Here is a 24,315-nt window from a genome sequence, read left to right as displayed (position 1 = left end):
CCACAAGAATACAAATAATGAAACATCCTCTACAGTCTCCTCTCTCCCATTTTCTCCATAGCTTCCTCTTCCCTGTTCCTCCCAAGAGATATTCATAATTACAACAGAATTTCCAATAAAAGATGCTTCAACACTAAAAATAATATAAAAATATATTTAATGCCTTAAAGACTTAATAAAGTTAATAAAAATGAATATTTCTCCTTTAAAACTTTTATAAATGAGGCAGGAAGCAGATGTAAACTGTTACATTACTCGTCATTAAAATAAATGGAAACTTAAGTTACTGTATCAACTTTTACAGGACATATTGCCAATCATAAAATGTTTTATTATGCACAATTAGTAACTGATGATAGTACAAAATATGTCTAAAATTATTATCAAAAACATTTCCTTCAATAAATACAAAATACAAAATCTAATGTTGAGAGTAAAATTTAAAATTCAGGAGTCCCAGAGGCTGTCCCAGAACAATGAGTAGTTATTTGTGTGAACCTAGTCAAGTAAGCTCTGCTCTCTTTCTTCTTCACTTCACTTCTTCATTTGTAAAGTGAGTTGGGTAAACTCAATCATCTCTAAAATACCTGCCAGCTCCAATCTTTTTTTTTTTTTTTTTTTTTTTTAACTTCTCAGGCCATATACTAGTGAACAATCAACAGCAAAAGATCACTTAGTGAATGTAACCAGTTCATAGCCATTAACATCTACTTATTCTGAAAGTCAGATGAACTATAATAGCCTATAAACCACATCACGTTGTTGAATCTCAGTGAGGTTACTGAGGCTTTTTCAAAGTGCTGCCTCTAAATTCTAGTTTGTTTATTCAATCGATCATTTGATATGTCCTGGGGTAGCAGACCGAGGACCTAAGTGTGAATTTTGCTTTTATTTCTATTAAATTTCATCATGTTTAGTTCATTAATCCAACTTATTGAGATACTGAATCCTGATACTATTACCCATCATATTAATTTTCAGTTCCAATCCATGCCACCTATAATGGCATTCTACCTAAAATACTAATGTAAAAGTTGAATAAGAAAACACAAGAGAACACCAGAGAGATGGTGGAACAGATGCACGTAGCTCCCAACAGAGACAGTAATTTCAGAGCCCTCTACAGCAAAAGTGCCTTTAATGGAAGCTTGAAGAGCCAAGTAAGAGACTGTGAAACTCCAGTGGAGCACAAGGCCTAGGAGAACCTTCTGATAGGACAGCACTGCACCCAGGTGACAGACTCTCCTACCATGGCCCTAGCTCTAGACCCAAAAATGGCTTCCATACTCCTGTGGACTCAGCTACAGCTCTGTTTGATCATTGTCTTTCTATCAGAACCATTCACCCTGGGACCTAGAAAAAAATCACACCCACTCGCACCATGGATGATAAACCTACAGACCTCAGCTCTACCTGTGGATCAGAAACAGCCAAGAGACTTGGCTTCAGTCCCTCTCAGCAGCGGTCAGAGATTAGTCCAGCTGATCTACTAGGGTCCCAGAGAGAACTGTATCTCTGTAAGTCCCCGGAGCAGGGTTGCTGACTTCAGTCCCACAAAAAAACCCTGAAATGGCTCTGAGACTGGCTACAGTCCCTCTCAATGGTGGTCAGAGGTAAGTCATGCCAGCAGCACTGAGACAAGATGGAGACATGCCTTCCTGAGTCTTCCAGGTAGCACTGCTGACCTTAGACCCAGCTGTGGGCCCTAAAGCAAACCTGCAACTCAGTTTCAGCCTTCTTCAACCATAGACCAGGGCAATAATGATTGCCCAGGGACCCAACCAGTGACCCAGTGGGAAGATGTCCCAGGGACCCAGAGAAAAACACAACTGTCTATGAACCTAGTAATCAAGCCTGCTCTCTACAAACCCTAAAGCAGACCTTCAACCCAGAACTAGCCTTGTAGACCAAAGTCCTGGAGGCAGTCCAGTCCACCCAGAGACCAAAAAGCAGGATCCATGCCCACTAAACCACCTGGTAACAGGCTAGCCACCTACAGGCCCCACTGCAGAAGGAGTAGCAGCCACATGACCCAGCTCCAACCCCATTAAAACTAGAAGAAAAGAAGGCAAAATAAAATAATTATGACAGGGCTGACAGGACAATTGTGGATTAAGCCTCAGTTCTTTTTAAAAGGGTTACCTTGAAGATAAAACTTGACTCCAGCTTTAGAGGAATTAAGGAAACCTTGATGAACAGTAGAAGGAATCACATGTGAAATTCCTTAAACAAAAATTTACTGGCTTTAAGTAATTTTGTCTAATATATAACATATAATTTTAAAAACTCTTTCCCAAAAAAAGACTAGAAGATCTGTTTGCTCCTTCACATGCAGACACCAACACAAGACTACAGGGATAACAAAGAATCAGGCAATTATGACACCACCAAAGGAAACTAATAAAGCTCCAACAATCAACTCCAAAGAAATGGAGATCTAATAACTGCTTGAAAGAGAATTCAAAATAATAATATTAGTGAAGCTCAGTGAGATGCAAAACAATACAATTAGACAACTAAATGAGTTTTGGAAGACAATTCATGAACAAAATAATAAATGTAATAAATAAATAGAAACATAAAATAAAAAAGAACCAAGAAGATATCCTGGAGCTGAAGAATACAACACACCTGAAAAATTCAAGAGTGCTTCAACAACAGACTCTATCATGCAGAAGAAAGAATGTGCAAACTCAAATATAGATAGGTCATCTGAAATTAGCCAATTATAGGGAAAAAAAGGAAAAATAATGAAAAACAGCGAAGAAAGGATAAGGGGCCTATGGGAAACCATCAAGCATACAAATATACAAGTTATGGGAATTCCAGAAGGCAAACAGAGCTAGAAGGGACCAGAAGGCTTATTTAAAGAAATCATCTGAAAACTCCACAAATCTTATAAGAGATACACACATTTAGATTAACAAAGCTCAAAGGATTCCAAACAAGATCAATTCAAAGAAGAACAGTCCGAGGCACATTATAATCAAATTGTCAAAAGTCAGCCAGGTGTAGTGGTTCATGTCTGGAATCCCAACACTTTGGGAAGTCAAGGTGGGCAGATCACTTGAGGCCAGGAGTTCAAGACCAGCCTGGCCAACATGAGAAAATCCCGTCTCTGATAAAAATATAGTCAGGTGTGGTGGTGCACACCTGTAATCCCAGCTACTTGGGTGGCTAAGGGATGAGAATCACTTGAACCTAAGGACAGAGGTTGCAGTGAGCTGAGATTATGCCACTGTACTTCAGCCTGGGCAACAGAGTGAGAATCCATCTAAAAAAAAAAAAACAAATACTGTTGAAAGTCAAAGACAAAGAGAAAATTTGAAAGCAGCAAAAAATAAGAAACTCATCGCATACAAGAAAACCCCCATAAAGGTATCAGTGGACTTCTCACCATAAACATTAAAACCAGAAGGAAATGGGTTAATATATTCAAAGTGCTGGATTTAAAACAAAACAAAACAAAACAAAAGTGCCAATCAAGAGCACTATCCTCAGCAAAGCTGTATTACAGAAACGAATGACAAAAAGACATTCCCAGACAAATAAAAACTGAGAGTGCTCATCACCACTAGACTTGCCCTACAAAAAAAAAATGCTAAAGAGTGTTAAGTTGAAACAAAAAAAGCAAGTGAACAAAATAAATATACATAAAAGTAAAAACTCAATGGTAATGGTAAATAGTCAAATTCAGAATATTCTAATATTGTAATGGTGGTGTGTAAATCACTGTTATGTATAATATAAAGGTTAAATGGCAAAACTATTGAAAATAACCATAGCTATAATAATTTTTTAAAGGATACACAATATAAAGAGATGTAAATTGTGATACAAAAACGTAAAACAAGGCTGGGAGGTGGGGCATAAAAGTGTAGAGGTTTTGTGTGCAATCAAAGTTAAGTTTGTTTTATCAGCTTAAAACGAACTATCATAATTAAAACATGTTCTATGTATGCCTCACGGTAACTACAAAGCAAAAACCTGTAATAAATATGCAAAAGATAAAGAGAAAAAAATCAAGTCTTATGCTACTAGAAAAAATATCAAATCACAAAGGAAGAAAGCAAGAGAAGTAGAAAAGAACAAAGCCTTTACAAAACAAATAAAATGCCGTGGTGATTCCTTACCTATTAATAATTACCTTGAATGCAAATACATTAGAGTCTCCAAAAGGTCAAAAGATAAAAAGTGGTTGAATTAATTTTAAAAATAAGACTTGACTATATGCTACCTACAAGAGACTCACTTTGGAAGCTTTAAGGACACACATAGAATAAAAGTGAAGGGGTAGAGAAAGATCTCATGCAAATGAAAACCAAAAGAGAGCAGGGGTAGCTATATTAACATCAGACAAAATAGGTTTTAAGTCAAAAACTGTAAAAAGAGACAAAAAAGGTCATTACATAATGATAAAGTCGATTAATTCAGAGAATATAACAACTGTAAATATACATGCACCCACCATCAGAGTACCTATATATATAAAACAAATATTAATAGATCTGAAGCGAAATACAGAGGGCAATACAATAATAATAAGGGAAATACATAAGGCAATCCAATAATAATAAGAGACCTCAATATCCCACTTTCAACAATGGCCAGATTGTCCAGACAAAAAATCATTATGGAAAAAGTGGAGTTGAACTATACATGAGACCAACTGACACACATACATTGAACATTCTATTCAACAGCAGCAGAATACACAATCTTCTCAAGCACACATGGAACAATCTCCAGGACAGATCATATGTTAGGCCACAAACCAAATTTTAACAAATTTATGGAGACTGAAATCATATCAAGTATCTTTTCTAACCATGATGGCATGAAACCGGAGGAATTTTGAAAAATTCACAAAAATATGGAAATTAACCAACATGCTTTTGAACAACCAGTGGGTCAAAGGAGAATCAAAAGAGAAATTTAAAAAATCTGGAGACAAACAAAAATGAAAACACAACTTACCAAAACTTATAAGATGCAGCAAAAGCAGTTCTATAAGGAAAATTTATAACCATAAATACCTACATTGGAAAAGAATAATGGTTTGAAGTAAACAACCTAATGTTATACCTCAAAGAACTAAAAAATTAAGAAAAAGACTAAGCACAAAGTTAATTTAAAAAAGACATAACAAAGATCAGAGCAGAAATAAATAAAATGTAAGGTAGAAAAACATTTAAAAATCAACAAACTAAGTTAGTTTTTTTTTGAAAGATGAAAGTTGACAAAAGTTTTGCTAGGCTAACTTAAAAAAGAGAAAAATGAAATAAATAAAATCAGAAATAAAAGAGGAGACATAACTGATACCATGAAAGTACAAAGGATCATAAGAGACTACTATGAACATTATGCGCCAACAAATTGGATGACCTAGAAGTAAATTCCTAGAAACATATAACCTATGAATAATAAATTATGAAGAAATAGAAAATGTGAACAGACAGGTAACAAGTAAAGATATTAAATCAGTAATTAAAGATCTCCTATCAAAGAAAAGCCCAGGACCTGATGGCTTCAATGATGAATTCTACCAAACATTTAAATAAGCATTAATACCAATCCTTCTCAAACTTTTCCAAAAAATTGAAGAGGAAGGAACACTTCCAAACTCATTTTACTAAGTCAACATTACCCTGATATCAAAGCCAGACAAGGACACTACAAGAAAAGAAAATTACAGGCCAATATCCCTAATGAATATAGATGCAAAAGTCCTCAAAAAAATACTAGCACACCTAATTCAGCAGCACATTAAAAGGATAACTCACCATAATCAAGGGGATATATTCACGGAAAACAAGCATGGCTCAACAGATGCAAATCAATAAATGTGATATACTATATTAAAAGAACGAAGGACAAAAACCATACTATCATCTCAGTAAGTGCAGAAAAAGCATTTGACAAAATTCAACATTCTTTTGTGATTAAAAGCTCTCAACAAATTAGGTATAGAAAGACTGTACTCAACATAATAAAGGTCATATGTGTTAGCCCACAACTAACACTATACTTAACCTTGAAAAGTTGAAAGCTTTTCCTCTAAGATCAGGAACAAGATATGGATGCCTATTCTTATCACTTCTGTTTAAAATAGTACTGAAAGTCCTAGCCAGAGCAATTAGACAAGAAAAAATAAAAATAAAATAAAAGACATCCAAATCTGAAAGGAAGAAGTTAAACTGTTACTATTTGCAGGTAACATAATCCTTTATATTAAAAAAAAACACTAAAGATTCCTCCAAAAGGCTGTTAGAACTAATAAACAAATTCAGTGAAATTGCAGGATACAAAATCAACATACAAAAATCAGTAATATTTCTATACTCTAAAAACAAACTATCTGAAAAAGAAATCTAAAAACAATCTCATTTAGAATAGCATCAAAAATATAAAATACTTAGGAATAAACTTAACTAAAGAGGTAAAAAATCTGTATACAGAAAACTACATAACATTGATGAAAGAAATTGAAGAAGGCACAAATAAATGGAAAGATGTCCCATGTTTATTGACTGAAAAAATTAATACTGTTAAAATGTCCATACTACCAAAAGGGAGCTACCGATTCAATGCAGCTACAGATTCAATGCAATCTCTATCAAAACTACAATGACATTTTCTACAGAAATAGGAAAAAATTCTTTAATATGGAAAACAAAAGACTCTGAATAGCCAATGTAGTCCTAAGCAATAAGAACAAAGTTGAAGGCATCACCCCATCTGATTTCAAAATCTACTACAAAGTGATAATAATCAAAACAGTATGGTACAGGCAGAAAAAACAAACAAAAAACAACAACAACAAAAAAAACAAGATACATAGACCAATGGAATAGGACAGATAACCCAGAAATAAACCAAAAGATATGTGGCATTATATGCATTATATGGTATTATATGCCCTAATTTTCAACAAGAGCACCAAGAAGTCATAACAGGGAAAAGACAGTCTCTTCAATAAATATCCACATGCAAAAGAATGAAATTGGATACTTATCTTACATCATACACAAAAATCAACTCAAAATGAATTAAAGACCTGAAGCTATAAAACTCTTAGAAGGAAATATAGGGGAAAAGCTCCTTGACACTGGTTTTGGCAATGATTTAAAAATATATATATATAGGATAGTGCAGGCAACAAAAGCAAAAATAAACAAGTGGGACTATATCAAACTAAAAAGTTTCTGCACAGCAAAGGAAACAATCAAAAATAGAAAAGGAAGTCTATGGGTTGGGAGAAAATATTTGTAAACCATGTATCAGAAAAGGAGTTAATATTTAAAATATATAAGGAACACACAAACTGAAGAGCAAAAACAATGAATAAACCAATTTAAAAATGGGCAAAGGATCTGAATGTTTTTCCTAAAAACACCTAAAAATAACCAACAGATATGGTATACAAAAAGGTGCTCAACAGTGCTAATTATTAGAAAAATACACATCAAAACCACAATGAGAAATCATCTCACACCTGTTAGGATGGCTTTTGTCAAAAAGGCAAGAGATAACAAGTGTGGGTAACCATGTAGAGAAATGGGAACCCTTGTACACTGTTGGTGGGCATGTAAGACTGCTGCAGCCACAGTAGAAAATAGTATGGGGGTTCCTAGAGAAATTAAAAATAGAATTACTGTATGCCCCAGAAAATATCCGTCTTCTGGATATGTACCCAAAGGAAATGAAATCACCACCTCATGAAGATATCTGCACTCCTATGTTCACTGAAGCATTATTCACAATAGACAAGTTATAGAAAAAACTTAAATATCCATTGACAGATGAATTTTAAAACTGTGCCACAATAAATATATATACATATAAATTAGTATATATATAAATTAGTATATACATATAAATTCGTGTGTGTATATATGTGTGTGTGTGTGTGTGTGAATATTATTCAGCCTTTAAAAAGAGGGACATCCTGCCATTAAGGTAATATAGATAAACCAAGAGAACATTATACTAAGTGAAATAAGCCAGACACACGAGGACAATACTGCATAATCTCATTTATATGTGGATTCTAAAAGAAACAAAACTAAATTCATAGAAACAGAGTAGAATGGTGGTTACCAGGGCAGGGATTAGGAGAGGAGCTAATGGGAAGACATAAGTCAAAGCATACAAAGTTGCAATTATGGAGGATGAATAAGTCTAGAGACCTAAAGCACCACATGATGACCAGGTAATAATATTGTATTGTATGATGGAAATTCGCTAAGACAGTAGACTTTCAGAACTCTATTCACAATACATACATACATACATACAGGTGACTATGTGAGATGATGAATATGTTAATTTGCTTGACTACAGTAATCACTTTGTTATGTACATGTATATCAAAACATCATAGTTAACACCTTAAATATTAAATAAGTAAATAATTAAGGAAATCCTGCAAAATGCAGAGCCAACACATTCCAAGTTGATGAGGCGCATGGTCATTTGACCAATTACTTGCACCGAGCTTGTATTTCTCCATTTGGCTATCATGATAAACGAATATAAACTCCATTTTCAGTCTGGAAATCTTGCCAAAGACAGAATTGAGTTTTGATATAACCTGTCCTTAGTGAACCCACATTAGATGCTGGCTTTCTTCTCTGGGCTCCCATATCATCTGCTTAATTGTTGATTCTTAAAACTTTTCCAGGATGGGCATTAAGTTCCCCCATCTTCCTGGGGGAAGAATTCACCCTCTTTCCACTTGAAAAAAAAATCAGAATTTTTGTTCATTTTCATGATTTCTCAAAATCATTTTCTGTAGCTGTTCATGGATTTATTTACAATTCTCCTGGTATCCTGGAATATAATTTCATTAAGGCCTAAAGATTTGAAATCAATGAGAGCTACACAATCTTTCATGTATCAGCTATGTTATTACCCAAAGCACTAAAAGATAAAAACCCCAACAAGAAATTGGTATAGACTGCAAACAAACTTCTTCATTAAAACAGAGACAGAGTGAATTAAAAAGAGAATAAGAGTTCAAAGCAGTACCACGATATAAAAAAAGGCAGCTCTGTGGTTTTAATTCTTTTTGAAAATATACAAAACAGTAACTTGCTTAAATGACTTGGTACCGCTTTTTAGTAACTATTACATATAAAAACTGCCCATCTTCAGAATGTAAGTGCTTGGCTAGGTTCCGTTCCTGGTCCTCTCTGCTTCTCTCTCTAAATGGACTTATCCTTCGAGAGCCATCTACTACTTAAATAACTACAGATTTATGTCTCTAACGTGATCTCTCCTAAAAACTGTAGACTTCTATTTCCAGCGGTATACCTGGCTTTTCTTCCTAGACAGTCCACTTTAATCTCAGGGTCACCTTGCCCAAGCCAAACTATTTCTTTTTTTTTTTTTAATTAAAAGTCCCTGTTTTCCCCTTCCCCAATTCCATTACTAGTGACATTTACGCTTACCATGCGCCTCACCTGAAATCTAAATAATCTCCATTCTTTCCTCTTTTGCATATCCAAATCAGTCACTAAGTTCATCAATCTTCCCTCTGTAGTATTTCTTGCATAATGCCTTCCTTTACATTCACAATCGGAACTCCAATTCCACCTCCCATCACCTCACACAGCCTCTACAGTAGTTCCTCCTACCCCTTCACTACTGGTTTTCCAGACTGTAATCCCTCCCAGCTTCCAAAAGAAGAGCAACAAATCCAGCTTCCCAAAACATGCTCCCATCAAGTCATTCCCAGAATCTACTGCTTCCAATGACCTCCCAACTTCCCCATCTTTTGAGCAAGGCCATTCCCAGTTCTCGTTTACTCACTGCCACCAAACCTTTGCATACATTCCCAGCTAGCACCCTTTTTACAAATGAATTCAGATATATCTATTCCTCTCTTAGATCTTACCTCTCAGTCAAAGGCATAAATACATGTAGAATGCAGGAATGAATAAAGGCTACCTACAAGGGGCTCAGAGTGAAACTGAGCCAACTCTGACAACTTGTACCTATGTGCAAGACCCTTTGCTAGGCACTGTAGAGAATACAAAGATTTACATTTTGGTTAATCTGGACAAAACCACCACATATAACATCTTATAGGGAAATGCATCCCAATTGCCAGAGTAAGTTACAAACTTCTTGAGGGGGGAAAAAATCACATTATGGGCTTGGTGTCACCTGTATCACAAAATAAGACGTCTGTCTGAACAGGCACATCAAAACTTGATTGTTTACTTGAATAAATATTGAACTCATTCTAAAAAAAAAGAGAGCCATCTAGTGAAAGTCAACAACTAATTTTATTTGAATGCAAAAAACCTTTGAACTTAAACCTCCATCTGTATGTCTAAGATGTCTTATTTTTAAAGACAGATTCTTATCTGAGATGTTCGCAAATTTTGTTTTAGAAAGTTAAATAAGATGAATTTTCAAAGATTCTTCAAATTCCTTAATTTCCTATGGGTTAGCTCCCTCTGCATGGCTCCTCTAAGTGATTGTGGGAATAGTTGCACCAAATACACCAAAGCATCCTAGTGGAAAATTGGCAAGCGATCTACAGCAGTTCCAGTTAGCTCAGGACCACTAGTAAAGATTTGTGCTTTTAGTTAAAGGGCAGTCCCATAAGATATTCTTTACCAGTATTCTAGAAAAGCAATGTGGTGTTAGCCCAACACAATACATGCCATCTAAGAATTATGTAACCATTTTCATATTAATCACTGCAGAATTATCTAATTAATATTTTATTTAAGACCACTGAGGAGGACGTTTCACATGACAAGAAATACATCTTAAATCCATCTTAGCCTTGCTTTCAAATGCGACAGTATGTATTGTGTACAGCTTTATGATGATTGGGACAAAACCCAAACACCTTTCTTCTGCAGTTCGTGAAGGAAAGATTATAAAATACTGGGAAACATCATTTCGTTTTTTTTTTTTTTTCTATGCACAGAGAATGAATGATAAGCCTTAAGCTATCAAAATGGTGTAGATGAAGGGAAGAGATTGACAATCAATGCATACAACATAAGATACTACTGTAGTAATATGGTAAAGCTATTAGGTATGTGAAAGGGGTGATTCTCCTCTACATTCTCTTATCCTGAGTAACAGCTCCCCAGAATAAAAGGGAAAATTTTCCCCAGTCAAAACACATAAATGGAAGACATAAATATTTCCCCTCTCCTACAAGAAAGACAGAAACAGATGCTTCCAGGTGCTAGGCATTTTCCGTTTTGCCAGGGGTAATCTTAGCATGCTCACATTCAGTAGTTCTTTGAGGAATATCCAAATAAAATTATTTTAGCTATTCTCATGAAGATGTTATACCCACCATCTAAAAGTTAGTAAGAATTAAGGATAAACATTAACAAGTGCAAAGATTAAAATAAACCTTCACAGGCATAAAAGACTACATACTGGGTACAATGTACACTGCTCCAGTGACAGGTGCACCAAAATCTTAGAAATCACCACTAAAGAACTTACCCATGTAACAAAAAAATCACCCGTACCCTCAAAACTATTGAAAAATTAATACATAAACCTTCATGGTTACAAACAAACAAACAGCTAACACAATTAAGGATCTCACGTTACTAAAATGCCGAATCAAGGCTCAGCCATGTGCAGTATGTATCAGTATTGCATTCCTTTTTATTTCTCAATAATATTGTATTGTATAAATATACCACATTTTTTGGTTCATTCATCAATTGACGGACATTTAGGTATTTTCCACTTTTTGACTATTATTAATAATGTTCCAGGAACATTAGCGTACATGTTTTTATACGGACATATGTTTTTGCTTCTCTTGGAAGAACAGAACTGCTGGTTCACATGGTAACTCTGTTTAAGAACTGCCAGACTTGTTTTCCAAAGAGGCTGCACCATTTCCATTCCCACCCGTAGTGTCTGAGGGTTCCAATTTTTCCACAACATTATTAACACTTGTGGTTATCTGTCTTTTTGATTCTAGCCATCCTAGCGGGTGTGAAGTGGTATCTTACTGTGGCTTTGATTTACATTTCCCCTGATGGCTAATGATGTTGAGCATCTTTTGGCCATTTGTCCTTATGGGCCATTTGTATATGTTCGCTCTGAATTGTTCATAGATGCCCTTTATCAGGTCAGGGAAGTACTTTCTATTCCTTGTTTAATGAGTGTTTTCATCCTGAAGGGGTGTCGCATTTTGTCAAGTATGTTTTCTGAATTTAGAGGTGATCATGTGACGTTTGATACCAGCTGTTTTTGTTTTGCATACTTATGAAGTCTACACAATTCTAAAAATGTGTAATGCATTTCAGATTTTTATAAAAAGGTTCAAATGTAAATGAAGTATAAACCCTAAAAATTATATCTGTTAAACGAAAATTATGGGAGGCCATTGTTTTAGACTGAGCTTCTGCACCCGATCCCAAGAGACCAGACCAAACCAAAATGGAGTCACTCTGGCTACATGCCATATAATCAAACTGAAACTTTAAAGAAGCAGATAGATCCCAAAACAGACTGGGTTTTCCTGAAAACAGGAGATTCCAGTCAACCTGAGTCAGTGCAATAAAGAAGTCTCCTCTGCTTTAACTAGAAAAAAAGTCACTGGAAGTAACCTGATGTTAACCAGTCTTTTTTTTTTTTCTATAGTTGTTTCCATGTTCCCACTTTCCAAACCTACTGTTCTGCCACTGCTCAGTGGGAGCTCTCGTTCTATTTTGTTGAATGGAGGCTGCCCCAATTTATGAATCACAAATAAAAGACAATAAGATTTATAACTAAATTTGTTGTAATTTTGTCTTTTGACACGTCTATAATAAACATTTGGAGAAGTACATTAGTAATACTTTGCAAAAAATTTATTATGAAACCTATATAAGGACTTTTGAATGACAAAAATTATAGTTTTGTTGTTGTTGTTATTGTTGTTGTTCTACCAGTCTAATTTTTTATGGTCCTACTTTTTCAGACTACTTCTTGATTACTTCTGTTCTTCAGAACAGCAACCCAAGCACACACTCAAAGTCTATGGACCACTGTACATAAGCCCAAATTAAACACAATTTCCATATACTTGAGTATTACAGAAAGCAATTCAAATAAAATCAAAATGGTGTCATCAGAGGATCTGTGTTCAAGAGTCAAAATCCAACCAAATCCATACAATAGTAAAGAGGATAAAAACAAGTAGTTTCACAGATAGTTAAATATATCTAAGCCAAATGGGTTTTAGGAAACCTGTATGAAACCTTTTAACTCAGTTAACTACTTTCTAGTATTTAACAAAATCATTTAAAAACAATAAGCTTTGTCTCCATGATTATACACAATCATTTTGTCAAAATATGTGAACACAGACAATGGCATATTTTCCCCCTTGTGAAATTCAAATCTACTTGGAAATGGCATATTCTGTGCAGAATTTTTCAAAAGATGCTTAAAATATGTAAAGTATATTAAACCAGTCCAAAGTAACAGACCTCCAAAATAATTAATGTACATTTTGAGGTTTTGGAAACTGTTCTGGCTAATGTGGCTGTTGCCAGCTAGAACTAGGAGATCAGGAAAAGCTTTCATGGAAGAGTATTTTACCATAGAAGAGAAACATTATAAGTAGCTCATCTTACACAGTCTTATTAAAAGAAGGCCTCACTGATATTAAGAACATTTCTTCTGTTTATTCTCAATGTTTACATTCAACCACTGAATCTTAAAATACAATGAAGAAAAAACCATGCCATTATTACTAAGATAATGTCAAAAATATCATTTAAAATCAATTTGGGGGACAAATATCTTCCAGGCATTAACCGAATCACGTATCTCCTAAAAACAGTAACACTTAAATACAATTTGCTTAATTTTGTGCTGTGTGTCCCCATCTCACCCCACTCCCAAAACCTAAGCTACTTATATTTAGATTTTTTGATTCATGTTTAATTCTCCCGAGATTTCCAATATGGCATATATTCTCAGAATTTCAATCTACCTCTTTTTGGATACATAACAAGGAGAAAATGCTTACAAAATTTTAGAGATGTACAAGAACATAGACTATTGCATCGTAGAAAGATGAGTCACTTTCCTCTTCACCCCAACGTTCAGGATCCTTACACACTGGGACTGCACCACATGCAATGCAGTGGCCAAAAGGGACTCTTCTTCCACAAAACACTGCACTAATTCTCCAGTATTCAGCTTTTCCACTTGAATGGAATAAAAACCCTTTTCAGAACAACAATTACAATCCCCTCATTTTTTTTCTCAGGCGCACTATTGGACTTCTTAGTGCATGTACAATGCAAATAAGGCAAGCTTCCTTTCACAGAGTGATTAATATGCAAAGACAGCCTGCTTTTTTAGTAGGATGTGAAGAACCACCAACAAGCCTTTCTAAGCCCAGAGGTTTCTACAATTATTTCCACTGTTTATTTTTAAACAGAAGATTACACAATAACACCAAGCGCTGTAGCTCTAATTTGCCAATATTTTGTAAACAATGACAATTTAGATTTTTAAACCTTTTGTATCATATTTAAATCTATGGTCAACTATTGATTCCAATGTATTAACTTTTTTTTCCAAATCTCGGAAACTCATTTATATGGGACAAGACTCAAGCTATACTTTCTTATTAAGAAATTGCACTTCATTTTAAAACAGTGAATGATGATGTCTGGCATGAACTTTTGGAAAATGTGGTGATTTTTAAAATTTTTTATAAATTCCAAATGAAGACTAAGAAATGACATTTCTTTCATGGTAAAAAACAAAATCTGCTAGACAAATTCTAAAAGAGCTGTAATACTAGAAATTGCATTTTAATAGTAATCCATCTCACTTACATGTGCGCTTATAAAGATTGCGAGTTTTCCAAATTGTTATTAAATTCATTGTAAGACTGTTTTAATAGAAAATTTAACAAAATTTGTTCAATAAAACAATGCCACAAAGAAAATAATATCTTTGTAGAACAGATTAAACATATATGCACATTTAAGGAGCATTTCTAATACATTATTTCCTAGGTGATGTTTTTTTTTTTTTACCAAAGTTTCCAAGAAAAAAACAAACTTATCTGATACGGTTGTTAGGCCTTCCTTAATAAGGATTTCTCTTGTCTCATTTTTGGTTTTGGACTGTCTCCACGCACAAAGTATCATGACACAATTGTAGTCACAGAATTACCTGACATTGGCACCTAATGTTTTCAGCAAAAAATCATCAAAAACTCAAACATTTTGCTCTGAATATAATTTTTTAAAACCAATGCATTAAACATCAAAATGCAACTTTGATTTTTCTGTTCTTTCTTTAAAAAAACTTCTATAGATACAGTTTTAAGATAAAATATTAGATATGGATAAGACTTACCACATCAAATTGCATTTTAGCCAAAATATTTCAAAAATATATGTAGATCAATACCTATCACGGTCTACATCAAACCAATCTTCTCACCAACAGTCCCAAATCCCAAGACACGTGACTCTAAACAATCAATAATATCTACATACTTTCAGGTTGTATAGAATAGATATTAGCATCATTTCAAGAACATCAGCAAGTCATTCAAGACATTTTTGTTTCCCTGTGAAGTTCCAGTGTCCAGCTAGTACAAGGCACTTAAGCACCTGGATTCTCCAGACAGCCGCAGACACACAACCAATCCCACCAAATTCGTCTGTAGGTTTAAATTGTTCTCCTCCTTTGTACTTCTAAATTCTAAAAGTTCTCCTCCTTTGTACATTTAATAATTTTCAATTACTAAAAATTTATAATTAAAAAAGTATTGATTTATTTGTTCTAGTCTATAAATAAATAAAAAGATGAAAGTGAAGATTAAACTCACAGCAGAAGATTAAACTCACATCATTTTAAATCTCTTATGTTGAGCAAGTTAAGAGTATATAATTATATATATATAATTTTATACTCACTTATCACAAACAAAAAGTCTAGTATTTAGAAATACATACATAAATTGTTAAAATAACTGTACATATTTATAATTTGTTTTCTTAAAATATGTCCAATTATAAGTTTATTATTGTGACTAAATAACTTTAAGTGGGGTTTGTTTGTGAAAGTTATTCTGTTAATATTGCACAGGGCAGCAAAAATATAACTCAGTAATATATTGATTTACCTCCCAGTGACTTCAAAAGCATCTACTGTGACTATCTCTAGAACACCAAACAGTGAATGATTTTTCTGGTTTCCTATTTAGATACAAAACTACCCTTAAATACCTAAATCAATTATTGTGTGAAATGCTTATATTCTCAAAAATAACGCCTATGTCTAACTTGGCTAGAAAGGAATACAAATAATAAAAATATTCTTTTTATGAGAAGGAAGGCAGGCGAATGAACTGCCTTCATGACCAGTTATCTTAATTGAGTCTGACTGGTAATTTAAATTCTGATTCCAAAGCCAATTTAGTTCAAAATGACCTCAAATGGTAATCTAGGGCAGTTAACTGACTCACTTTCAATCCCTTATCTTCAAAGAAAATCACATAATGTTCCTTTTTTACTTCATTATGACAGATGGTTTTCTTTGATGAAATTTTTAAATTTTAAACATGTGATAAGTAACTTTCAGTTACATACACAAAAGGAAAAAAACTCTGAGAAAAGAGTAAATAACTCTTATTTATCATTTTCTGACATTTCAAGATTGTCTTTTGTGTCATTCCACAGGAATAAATATTACAAGTGTAAACAAAAACTTTCTGAACATAGTCTAGAATTTTTCACAAAGCTACCGAATGGTATTCATCTTTTACCTCCAATTCCTAGACCAACTACATAGAACACGGGAATTATTTCATAAATACTGGATTAAGTCAATGTTTCCAGTGAACATTTAACTACCCAACAAGTCTGAGACATGGCCATTTGCCAATGTGTTCGTGAAATTGTTCCTGTTCTGATTTGCAAAATCACTGCCAAGTCCACGTCTTTCTATCTAAGAAATGTGGAATCTCAGGCCACCTTGGAATCTCTTGAGAATGCTTTAGTTCAGAAAAGTTTCCTTAAAACTGTTTAAATTGTCAATCTCTTGAAGTTGTCTGAACATTCCTCTTTTTGGGTTTTTGCCTTTGATGCACCCCTAGAGCATGTTCCTTTTCCTTTAAGAACTGCAAGCTTCTTTCAGTCTCAACGATTCTATCCTAAAACATGCAAGATAAAAGATTTCAAAAAAGATTTTAAAAGTCTGCTTTGGACTTTAGCAATTAGAAACCCTGAAGGAGACAGGTCATCAGTGGGTTCTGAGTCTGCTCCAAAATTAAAGCCAATAGAGCCTCTCATACCACTCACTTCAAACACACACACACACACACACACAAACACACACACACACACACACACAAACTGTAAGCTACAGGAAGGTGGCACCATATATCTCTTCTCCTATATTCCCCTCACCCCAGCAGAAGGCTCAATTTTTATTAATAGAGAGACTGAACCAGATGCACTTTGTCCTTGGGTACACCAGACTTTGTTGAGGACAGAAACACCCTACTGAAAATAGGAGAATTAAATGAAATCTACACTACAGAAGGAAAAATACCCCCAATCCATTTCTTCCTATTCAGCTTAGAGAAAAACAGTATTTGGACTTATATCCTGCCTGCTGCAAAATTTTGGATTCTCTTAAGTCAATCAGTCCAAAAGAAAATGTAAGTACTCATGAATATACATGGATGTCCCCCACCCAATGAACCAAGTTCCTGCGCAGTCGTTCAGCATGACACCCCACACTGAGCCCCACAGTGCTTCAGGTCTCATTCTTTACTAATAGGCAGCCAGGGATCATTAGAATTTGAGGAGTTAAATGAAACAACATGAAACACAAAAGGAGATACTAGAGCAAACATAATAAAGAGGAATTCAGACAAAGAGACAAGAAGCAAGAGAAATGTTACGAACTTCTCAGCGATATGAAAGATACTGCATCAAGAAAGAAAAAGATGCTATGCTAGCTCTTCAGAGGCTTCTTTCCCTCACTTCTTCATTCTTCATGTTTCAAAGAATCAAGGTTGCCAGGTAAGTGACTTCCAGATTAATGAAGTGTCACCAATATGATCTTTAGCAGCAACCATTATTTAAATATACTAAATTTTATGGCTCCACCATTACAGTGAACTGATAGGTTTGATATTAACCCTATGCAAATGGAAAGGAGAATCTAGATAAACCACTTTTAATTGTTTAAATATTACTTTTGTCAAAATCAAGATCTACTAGGCTTTGCTTTCACAGGAGGTAAAACAGCTCCAAAATTAAGCATGGCATTTCCAACTCAGTTGCAATTCACAGTGATCCTGAACTCTCAGAAAATGAAAAATAAATGGAAAATGTGATTCTCATTAGAATCAATACAAATACTTAAATCCAACACAAATTGCATATCCCTTCACTGTGAACTTTAGCAAAAAGAAAGGACATGGGAAAAAAATTACTGAGCTCACTATGTGCCAGACAGTTGTATAAACTACCTCATTTTGTCCTCACAATAACCCTATTAGTTGGGTATTATCCCTGATTCACAGAGAAATAAACTGATCATTGGAGATTAAATAACTGGCTCAAGGTCACGAAAAGCAGGAGAGTCACGGTTCGAAATTGTAGATTTGATACCAAAGGTCCTCGGGGCACCCGGTGCAGTATGCATTGCCTCCGACACCAAAAGGAGATACTAAATTCAGAAAGAAAGATAATTTATAATTATGTACCCAAATCAAAGAGCTTTCATTGGATTTCCATCTTCTTATGCCCATGATAACAGGCCTTTAAGGCTGTTTAAAGTACACCTTTATGGTGTACTGTAAGTCCAATTCTCATATAGCAATTGCAGCTTAACTGGTGACTGGCAGCCTCTCATGTGAACAGAATGGACACTCAAACTGAAAATGAATAAAAGAACATTAGAAAAGTAATCAATCACTGATGTGCTGATCTGATAAAAACAACACATCCAATTTGTGACATGCAGAACAAGCTTCAAAAAGATTTTGCTATAGAAACATTTTTTAAAGGTCTAGAAATAAATGTTTGAATACCACGGGCAATGAGGTAAGAAGACAAAACTGAATCTAAAAATAATCAACTCATATGATAAATGAAGTCACTGGGGAAAACCCCTAACTTTATTCATTTCCTCTGGCATAAAATTATCCTGCTGTCCTTTGCAAAGGTTGCTCATCACCTCTCCCCTCCCTCTGGCTCTTTTCCGTGGTGATGCATAGTTCAATGTGCCCAGGAACCTTCATGATGAAGCCGTCACCCAAACTAGCAGCCCTCCTTTCCTTCTTTCTTTGCCAAGCATCCTGGACATCAGCTCTTCCTCAGTATTTGACTCTAAGTAAAGAACTTGAATTTCACCAGTCAACTGAAATCCCTCTGACATCACCACTCTCCTCTGACACAAATCCCAAGTTTCTACTTAATTCTCACCTTCTTTATACTTTTAACCACCCTTAGTACTGCTGCCCTTGTTTTTACTGCACTATTTGTTTTGCAAAGCAATATGTGCTCATTATCAAAAACTCAGACAACATAAATAGTGATTTACCTTCTTCCAGTCTTGATTATAGAGTGAGTGAAAGAGGTGCTTTTTGACAAGATTGGGATTATACCTATATATACTATTTGTTTCCAACTTTTTTTCACTTCACTTTATTGTACTTTTCTAACCTAGGCTTTCGTACCACTAAGCTCTGGTTCTCTTCATTTGTTCACTATCACCTTCTGAATTATAGGCAAGATATCATTCTGTGTGCTATAGAAATAGTGCCACATAAATACCTGTGGGTGTGATAAAAACCCTGCAAAGTACTGACCATAACTCATGGTGTTTTTCTCTCCACTGAACATATAAAAATATAGGTTAGATTACTACCATCTTTGAGTCTTCTTGGTCTCTTTAACTGGGCTTTCCTCCAGTCACCTCCCAAACATGGAACACACATACTTACCTCATCCACCCTTCCTCTCAGCGGGGCTAAATTCTTCCTTCAAATTCTCCTTCAACTCTCACCTAACGTGTGAATTCTCCGTGTTTATTTCATTCCCTCAAGTTTATAACTTTAAAGAGCTTTCTCTCTCTCTGTCATCTACCATTTGGGATCTATCATCCACCCTTGCTTGTTGCTTTGTCATTTCTAACATCTCAGTTATGCCCCTTTTATCCTTATCCAAGGTCATTACAAGTGTGTCTTTCCAAAATTATCTGCTTTAGAAAATATATCACAGTTGGGTTTCTTCAATCTAACAAGCACCTATGGCAGTACATAAAATTTGATTTTTATGTAATTTTTTAGTTACATGTCTACTAATAAAATGTACAGCTGTAACTACCCCCTGGTTCCCAGGCAATATTTATGCTGACTCTGAAACGTTAAGTGCCTCATATTTTGGCTGTAGATGCTACCTAGTGTTCCCAGTTATCTTTTCATTCCCAGACAGTGAGCTCTGTAAGGTTAAGGTACCACATTTAGGGCACTGTGGTGTGCACCTTCAGTCCCAGCTACTCAGGAGGCTGAGGCAGGAGCTCAGGAGTTTGAGGCCATTCTGGGCAACAGTGAAATACCATTTCAAAAAAAGATATAACATTTAGAGTTTGATTTGTTTTGTTTTTTCACACCCTGTTGTTAACTGATTGCTTGGATGCTTAATACTTAATTTTGCTGTCATTTCTTCCTTCCCTCCCTCACAACCCATTCAGTTTCTATTCTATACCTTCTGATGTACTCTCACTCCATTACAGACTGCTTTACCCTCTCTTTGATCCTACATTCTTCCTTCGACGACAGTAGCTTCCAAACTCTTTTGACCTGAGCCAAAAGAATGTATTTTCCATCACAACCAAGTTACATATTACACACACACACACACACACACACACACACACACACACACAGAGAGAGAGAGAGAGAGAGAGAGAGAGAAAGAGAGAGAGAAAATTTGAAGTACTCAAAGCAGTACTTACCCTTACATAAAACACACTCTCTTTTTCCACTTCTCCTTCACTCGTTCTCTCTCTCCTTCCTCCCCTTTTTCCTTCCTCCCTTCCTTCTTTCTTGTTTAATGTATATGGAAGCCCATTAAATAGATTTCATCATCCATAGTTTGAAAAATACTGACCTACAGGTTAAGGTATTAGGAAGTCCAAACTTTTTCTAAAACCTAACCTGTCTCTGAATTTCTCTATCATATTTAGAGTACCATGATTATTTAATTTCCTTGAGTTTGTAACTTCAAAGATCTTTCTCCCTCTCAGTCATCTACCATTTGGGATCTATCATCTACCCTTGGTTGCTTTGTTATTTCTAACATCTCAGCTATGCCCCTTTTATCCTTATTCAAAATCATTACAAGTGTATCTTTCCAAAATTACCTGCTTTAGAAAACATATCGTAGTTGGGTTTCTTTAATCAAACAAGCACCTCTAGCAGTACATAAAATTTGATTTTTATTTAATTTTTCAGCAACATGTCTACTAATAAAATGTATAAAATGTACAGCTGTGAAATATTTCATTTGCAATACATTTCCCATATATTATCTTATTTTGTTATTATATTTAAATGAGGAAGTAACAGTTCAAAGAGGTTACATAACTGATATAAATTCACTTGGCTAGTTAGTAGCAGAGCAACTTCTTGAACCCACATCTTTTGAATCTAAGCCCAATGGTATCCTTTCCCCACATACAAGTGCTCCTACTAATTAAGCAAGATACCTTCATTGGACTTCACTGACCTCCCTTCTCCTAGTATCATCTAGTTGATGTTTCACGCAGCAATAAAAACCCTTTCGTTAGCCCTTCATTTTGTCCAACCACCATAGTGGATGCTATATAAAACCAGAATTCCCTTTAAGTGCTGCAGTGAACTCTATCGATTTGTTCCACTTAACTCTCTGCTAATTCCCAGCTAGTCCCAAACACACAGCCTGGCGCAGCACACGTTCAGTTGCTATTGTTGACTATACTCTTAAACATGTACATACTTTTACTTCCTCTATCATCTCCAGCAGGACCCCTCTCCTTTCTCTGACATTTAAGATTTAAATATGACTTGCCCCAAGATCCAACCTTTAACTGCTCTTCAGTAGAAATTCTTTGGCCAGATCCATCTTACCCTATAGGAAAACAGGCCCTCTCTCCCTATTTATCTTCATATCCGTGGAGGTCCAGGTCAAGTTCTAGCTTTTCTGTACCTTTTCCCCCCAGACATTAAAACCTAGACGTGATTTTTGCCTTTCAATTTTCCCAGTTATTACCTGCCTGCTTCATTTGGGCACTTATTGATATAATATCTTTCATGATTTCTTCACAACTTGAACTAAGTAAAAGTACTTCCTCTCCAACCACCTGAAAGGGTCAGTATAGTAACCTTAAATTTATTTTGTTTTTCCTCTCAGCCTCTAGCACAGAACTTTGCACATCATATTCAGAGTACTGTACACCTTTTTAAACAAACATTTCTTTTTTTTTTTTTTTTTTTTTTTGAGACAGAGTCTCGCTCTGCTGCCCAGGCTGGAGTGCAGTGGCCGGATCTCGGCTCACTGCAAGCTCCGCCTCCCGGGTTCACGCCATTCTCCTGCCTCAGCCTCCCGAGTAGCTGGGACTACAAGCGCCCGCCACCTCGCCCGGCTAGTTTTTTGTATTTTTTTTAGTAGAGACGGGGTTTCACCGTGTTAGCCAGGAGGGTCTCGATCTCCTGACCTCGTGATCCGCTCGCCTCGGCCTCCCAAAGTGCTGGGATTACAGGCTTGAGCCACCGCGCCCGGCCTAAACAAACATTTCAAATAAAATCTCTGACCATGGGGAACTTTTTTAAAGCACATAATGAGTACATACTTCATATCTGCTTTATGTATGTGGTTTTATTTCAGCTCACCAAGACCCACAATGGAAGTGTCATTAACCCCATTTTACAGATGGGGAAACAGGCTCAAATGACAGCAACTTGCAGAATGGCAGGACGGTTCCTTCAGACCACAGCTCTGAATAGTGCTCTTCCTCCCCATCACTCCTCCCACACTTTGGTCAGACTCAGTCCAGAAGCCACAGGAACTCCTGTTTGCTTCGCACGTATTCAGATGCTATATATATTCAAATTATCCTTGCCTTAGAAAAGGATACAATTCAGACAACCAATGCAAGTTACAGTCCCAGCTCCACCTGCGTAAGTCACTTAACCTTTCTCAGTCTCAGTTTCCATTTAAAGACTTACAATCTGGACTTGCAGAATTTTTTTCTCCTTATCTCTGGCTACTCCTCCCCACTACTCTCACACTGTTCCCCATGTACAACCGGATTCATGTCTCAACCACTGCTCAGGCTGTCTGCTCTGCCCAGATCACCCTTTCTTCCTGCTCCATCTAATGAAAGCAACTCTTCCCCAAGCCCGGCTCCAGGGAGTCCCAGGCAGAATTAATTGCTTCCTTTCTTGTGGTCCAACAGCATTTACTTCGTGCCTCTATTTATAAGTATAGTATGTCTCTCTCCTCTCCTTCCAGGTGGTAAGCTCTATAAAGGCAGATGTATATTTTCCTGGACTTTATAACGTGAAACTCTACACAATTCCTGAAGCTGTCCAACCTTCTCCAGACTTCACAAAGATTTGTTGAATTAAGGAATTCAGGAATGTTTGTTGTAATTCAACATTTGTTGAATTAAGTAGTCAATCAATCATGCCCTAAAATGAGAATACCATCTGTTCTTCCTATTTCACAGTTGTTTAAATGTTACATCCTCACCTCCCCAACCACCCAATCCCCCTTGATAATCTCTCATCCTGGATTTTTCTTGGATTTTAATCTGAATATGTAATTATAAACATGTGTGTTACTTTTTAATGTCTATATTTCTCTGTACTACTAGACTGGAAACTCCATGAAAACAGGGACGATATATGTCTAGTTCACCGCTGCATTCCCAGCACCCAGTACAGAGCACGTACTCATTCAATATTTACTAAATAATTAGTGTGAAGATTAAATGCATATCAAAGTGTTTTGTAAACCATAACGTGATGATTAAGATATAATTATTGGTATTATATATCCAGTTTATCTCCTTTTAGATAGCTACAACAAAATCTTCAGTCTCCTCTCCAATATCATATGCCTTTAGCTGGCAAAACTACTTCTTGCCCTGCCAATCGGGCACTTATGTCTCACTCATTTGAATAATAATAGCAATTGCTTTATTTTCTTCTAGTTAGTAATTTACAAGAATATCGGCAGTGACAAATATCAAATCAGCTCAGATCTCATTTAAGATTTTCTGTCAAATAAAAGTGAA

General features: G+C 35.5%; 1 protein-coding gene and 1 pseudogene across 19 annotated transcripts in view; both read right to left on the bottom strand.

The window, feature by feature from the left end:
* The window catches only part of NCAM1 (neural cell adhesion molecule 1), a 311,269-nt gene that overhangs the window by 280,154 nt on the left and 6,800 nt on the right, over positions 1 to 24,315 (bottom strand). The window lies entirely within an intron of this gene.
* Positions 14,737 to 14,802, bottom strand: LOC123568909 (U7 small nuclear RNA; annotated as a pseudogene).

This window comes from Macaca fascicularis, chromosome 14 (genome assembly GCF_037993035.2).
Source record: "Macaca fascicularis isolate 582-1 chromosome 14, T2T-MFA8v1.1".
Lineage (NCBI taxonomy): Eukaryota > Metazoa > Chordata > Mammalia > Primates > Cercopithecidae > Macaca > Macaca fascicularis.
The sequence above is the reverse complement of the archived record's forward strand: the minus strand, read 5'-3'. Positions and strand labels throughout refer to the sequence as shown.